This window comes from Pleurodeles waltl, chromosome 11, assembly GCF_031143425.1.
Source record: "Pleurodeles waltl isolate 20211129_DDA chromosome 11, aPleWal1.hap1.20221129, whole genome shotgun sequence".
Taxonomy (NCBI): Eukaryota; Metazoa; Chordata; class Amphibia; order Caudata; family Salamandridae; genus Pleurodeles; species Pleurodeles waltl.
In genome coordinates, this window is record NC_090450.1 from 631,195,680 (window position 1) to 631,201,679 (window position 6,000).

The following is a 6,000-nucleotide window of genomic DNA, read 5'->3' on the forward strand; positions in this document are numbered from 1 at the left end:
CAATGGCATGCCTCCTTTTAACACCTACTCTGAGCAGCCGTTAATGTGCCGAAATAAATTATACAAATAAATTATTAGAATGTGCCATTTTTTCGGCTCCCCTAATGGGGGAAAGCCCCCTCTGCATACATTATGCCTGGCACAGGCATAATGTAACACAAAGGGTTACAAAGTGGCACAATGCATGCATTGTGCCACTTTGTAAATTTGGTGCACCGATTTTGGCCTCGTTGGACCATATCAGCATAAAAAATGACGCTAATGTGGCACATGGAGGCGCTAGGGACTCTTAAATCAGCCCCTGAGTGATCAAACTTGTTTTGAAGGCCAGAAAGCTTTAACAAAGGCTTAAAAAAGGCCATATCTTATACATGTGTTGCAGGGCATGGCCCTGACACCAAGATCCAATATGTGAGGGTTATTTACTAAGGTGACACAAAGGGGCATATTTATGAGCCCCTAGCGCCACAGTGTTTTGCTTTACTGCTGACTGAGCCAAAATGCACACACTGAAAGAAGTCTAAAAGATTCTCTGGAATGCACTTCTTAGTCTGAAGAAGACCTTTATTATATCTTTTTGCAAGGCTCGTTAAGGAAGTCCTGTATAGCCAAAAGTGTACTTTTAAAATGTGCAACAATGAAGTAAGACCATGTACAAAGAATCATTAATCTATAAACAGCAAATATATACATGCAAGGAGACAAAAACTTATATTGATATATGTATATATATTCATACACAATGCAAAGCAAATAATTAATAAAAATGCCTCATCTTAGGGCCTGTCTGGTGCTTCATCCTTCTCCTGACAGCAAGCCAATGACCCAGTTCGACTGAGATGAAAAAGGCAGAACTCTACCCTCACAGGAAATATATCAGGCATTCGATGTCTAAAATCCTGATTGAGGTCTCTGAATCTCCCACTGTCGACCTGGGTCTCTTATATATTTTAAACAAATGAGGAAGGAGCTTTCTGGAAAATTCCCTCCTGCTGCGCAAGAAGTATTACAAAATGGTGGCTATTTTAGGTAAGCTTTGAAAGAAACACTTCGGAACTTGGCCAAAATCCCGAGGTGTCTTTCTCAAACCCAAACCGTTCCCTGCTGTACCATAAACATCAGTCTAGTACATCCTTATCTCGCTAACTGACTCCTCCACCTTATGTCCTAGATCTTCATTGAGAAAAAGAACACACACAATAGAAAACACGTTGCATAACATGTTTTGTACGGAAAACTACTTGCACCTTTAATATGGCAGTGAAGTTAAGGCTAAACTGAATACAAAATGGAGTCTGTAACTTGTGAACACTAATGTGAAGGTGGACAGCTAAGCCAAGTGCAAAGTGGTGCAACACCACAAAGTCAGTGGTCAAAATACAAATATCACTACTCACCGGAGCATCCCTTTCATGAAGCTCTGATGGCGCAATGCCCTGCGCTGTATTTACAAGTTGATGTTAAGCCACTTTTTGTGGCTTCACGTCACCTTGTAAATATAACCCTTTCACACCCAGCCCTTTGCATGGAAGGGGCATTCAATGGGTGTTGCTGTGGATGTGCCAGAGCAACACCCATTGCATTTTGATGCTGACTCAGATTAACTTTTCGTAAACCTGAGGCAGGGGTGTCGTTAGCAAGGCACAGCGAGGAGAAATACTTTTATTCCTCCTCGTTTTTTGCTTTTTCTATGGGTGCTACCTTTAGCCAATTTTGGCGCAGCGTTGCGCTCTGTCACTTTCCTTTAAATATGGTCCAAATTGACACAAGCATTGCTTCAATTTATTAACTATCGTAGTGCCATATTGAGCAGCTCTGCACAAGGATTTACATAACCCTTAAGAAACCTTTGGCTGTATGTTAAGAAACCTTGGGCTGTATGTTACTTTTGTGCCGGCAAAGCAAGCACTTGAAACTCTCTGATCCTTTATGCGATTTTTCTACTTCTTGGTGGGCTGCACTGTTTTGGTTATCTCTATACAAGACTGTCTCTGCTGTTTTTTATCCTGTCAGTAATGGTGCCTGCAGAAGGGAGAAATGCCACTCTCTTTGTAGTTATGCCCCTTACTATGCTCAGAAGCATTTTGGTTGTTCTTTCCGTGCCTTACCATCCCGCGCACATACAGATCTTTTGATACAGGAACCAGCCCTGACAAAGTTCCCAGGTCCATGTTCCATTATCTGCTCGTGTCCAAGTTCTTCTTTGTGTTCCAAATCTTGGAGTCTTGTTTAAACCAGTATAAAAGCAGTTCTGCTAGTTCCAGATGAAAACCTGGACTGGAGCAGCTGGTCATATTTGGGCCCGGGAACCTTTGCAGTTAGAGGGAACTGGTTTTATTTGGTAAAGGTGCCTCACAAAATTCATGCCATTTTGGATCTGGCACTTTTTCCATTTGTCGTAACTTTACTTTTTAATGCGGGGAATCTTGATGCAATATTGTTGCAAGGAATCCATGAGCACCAATGCAAGCAAGAAAAATACCCCCCTCGACTTCATTCAGGTATTATAAACATCCATCATTTCACTCCAGTGCCCCCTTACAGTTTGGGCTACAGTTCACTACCCATGGTGCACTCATTTTTGCTATGCCCATCTTGAACCGAAATAAGATATACTAGGGGACACACCCATAATGACCCCAAATTTAGGTTTGAGATCTCCTTTTGTTTCTAATATCCCATCCTTGCAAATCTGTTGCTTGTTCATGTGTCATTCTTTCTCCAAATGTCATACCTCTCTGCTCTTAGTCCCTCCCCCACGTACTTAGTATCCAATAACCAACCCTTATATCATGATCTTCACTCCTGGTCCTTTCCAATAAAATATACAGATTATCTGTTGTCAACATTATTTATGTACTTATGTATTTAGGGCCAGATGTATCAAAAAAGCCTTTTGCGATTCGGAAATAGCGATTTTTAAGAAATCGCTATTTCTGAGTCGCAAAATGCTATGTATCATATTTGCGATTCGGTAATAGCGATTTCTTAAAAATCGCAAGTGCTATTACCGAATCGCAAATTGCGATACAGCCCCCATTCGCACATATGGGCCTGTCGGCCCATATTTACGAATGTTTTGCATTTACCAAATTGCGAATTCCTAACTGGAATTCGCAATTTGGTAAATGCAAACTCCAGGGTGCTGGGGGACTAAGGCCCCCTCTGCTTCACCCCAAAACAATTTTGGAAGACATGTAAGGTGCACACATGCCAAAAGGGCATGTGTACGTTACATGGCAATTAAAAAAATTCATTTTTATTGCATTTTTAAAATTTGCACATGGTTACCACCAAGATGAACTTGGTGGTAATAGCGATTCTTTAATACCAAATTCTCATTAAGAAATTGCTTCATACATGTGCTTAAGAAATCGCAAATAAGGATTCCTTATTTGCGATGCCGCGTTTAGAAAATCTCAAATTGCGATTCTCTAAATGGGGTCGCAATTTTAAGGAATTGCTATTTTAGCGATTCCTTAAAATTGCACTGCGAATGCCTTTCTTACATTCAGAAAGGTGATTTTGAATTCGCAAACGGCCAAATTTTGCAATTCGCACCGTTTGCGAATGCTAAATTCTTTGATACATCTGGCCCTTAATTTTTTGTAATGTACCAACGTAGGACAGATAGCCACTTTGTAGCACTGCTGATATTATTGCCATAAGTTGTTCTGTTAGGCTACCATCTTTATGGATGCAGCAACATCTACAGCTTTTGTGCATGTTGTGCATGTGCAGCTGTTATCCCTCTCTCTTTCCTTTGTTTCCTCCCCTCCTTTCCATCCTCCTTTAGTTGTGTTCATAGAACCTCACAAATGTCCTCACTGTCCATTTGTAGGTTGCCAATGGTATTTCATGATGAGGCTTCATGTACATTGGTTCTTATTTATTCATCCTAATAAATCATGATTAATTACCGTGCTTTGTAGATTTAATGTAACAGGCTAACTTTGGAGATGAGGATTAGATCGACTGGCCTCCAAGTTCCTCCAACTTTGCATGGGGCCTAGAGCACTATGTGGCCATCAACACCAATAATTTGTGAGTCCTTGGTCTTTGACGAATCTACTGAGCTGATGGCTGACTGCCGTGCCCCTCAGGAGCTGCTTTATTCCTCACTTTCCCAGTGCTTCAATCTGCCCACTGTCCTGGATCTTCTATGCCTGCCTCAGAGTGTGGGGCCATCCCAGTTAGCCTATTGTTGCAGCCTACGCTGTGTGTTCTCTGTTGGGAGCCGACACACTGCCTCTGTCACGCCCATCAGGTGGAGTTGCTTCAAGTCACTTCTGCTTAAAGCCTAGCCCTTCAAGGTGGTGAGGCATTCCTTAACACATCTATGCATTTCTATGTCTCATTGCTTCTCAGCATGCCCGGCACCCCAAATCTCGCTTCCAATCTAGGGGGTCAATTTGAAACCCATTATATTGTTTGGTTTGTGCCCTCCAACACACATAGCAGCCATCTTAGTGTGCACAGTTTATCACTGACTTTTACACCCCTCTGAAGTTTATTACACATTACAAATACTTTTCACTTCATTAATTGAATTCTTCATTATTTTGCCACATGTACTTTGCTTCCTACCATGTGCCATCAAATTAAGTTCATGACCAGCAGCATAGCCATTCCACTTTAACTCTTTCTGTTTATCTTCTGCTATTATCCAATTTGGAACCTTGCTGTCATCATTTATCTGGAACACTCTATTCTACTTTCCATCCAAAATGAAATTTGAGTCACCACCAAAATTTCTGCAATGCCAAAGGAGGACCTCTTTTTCCAAGAAAGCCATGAAAAGAGTTATTAACATACCTTGTTACTATTGATGCAAATTAAATTCATATAGATTGTAGAAAAGGCACATTACTAGGGTTTACAAGGGCAGGAGAAATTTAAGATTATTCCTAAAATTGACCCTCCTGAGGATAAGGAGGCACACAATGACCATGAGGAAGCAATGTTAAGACTAGAAACATCCTTAAAACCTGCAATGAACATCATACGAGCCAGCGCAAGGGATTGTGTAGCAACCTGTTCTGTATGGCCGCTTGTCTGTAACAATGCATTCAGGAGAAATAGTACAAGCTCAGGACACAGTTATATCAGGATACATGTCTTGTTCTGTGTTGTCTTGTGGATCCTGTAATATAGTATTATATTATACTATGCTCCTGAATTATGTTACTTCCTGTTTGTCTCCATAGAAAGGGAGTCCATTTGAGTTCAGTTGCATCACAACAGTGCTTGCTTGATTGCTCGCTCAATGGATTCAGGGACTTCACCTTCTCCAATTCCTTCTTGCTTACTCCTTGACCTTGGTCTTGCTTGCTTGATTTGACAGTTGGAAGGTTTTTCTGGTCTCTAGTGCTCTCCTTTACACTGGATGATATTTTCTGGAGCAATTCTAGACTCTCAGGTGCATTCTGGCATCTGGGTTTGTTTCTGACAATAGTAGGCCGATCCTACGAACCAAGAAGACACTACACCAATCGTCAAGAAGACCTGCTATTGAAAGAATGCAACATCAATGAAACCTAAAAATGGATCATGTCCAGGGATTATAAACAGCAGTAAACAATGTGATTCTCTAAGTCCAAAGTTTGACCACAGAAAGTGCTCCCTTACATCAATCTCTTGCTGTCTTGCAACAAGGTTCTTTGGCTCCCCTGCCTGGTTTGGCATAATTAAAATTTTAACGGACGACTATGATGTTATAGTCTTTTTGAGCACTTGTCAGGTCTATTTCACCTTTATGCCCCATATTTGTGCCAGACATAGGTCCAGGGTGGGGTTTATTGTGAGTAATATCACTAGAAATGACTTGGCAGGGGGCCAGGCTTCGGAAGCCAACATGGAGGCTGCATTTTAGTGGGGCTCCATGGCTTGCCCCGAGTCCAGCAGTATCCTATCTGACCTTGATGACCTGGACAGCACCGGGGGCGCGGGCAGGGTGCTGCAGGCGGCTGGTGGATTGGGGCCGACCGGGACTGGCGGCGA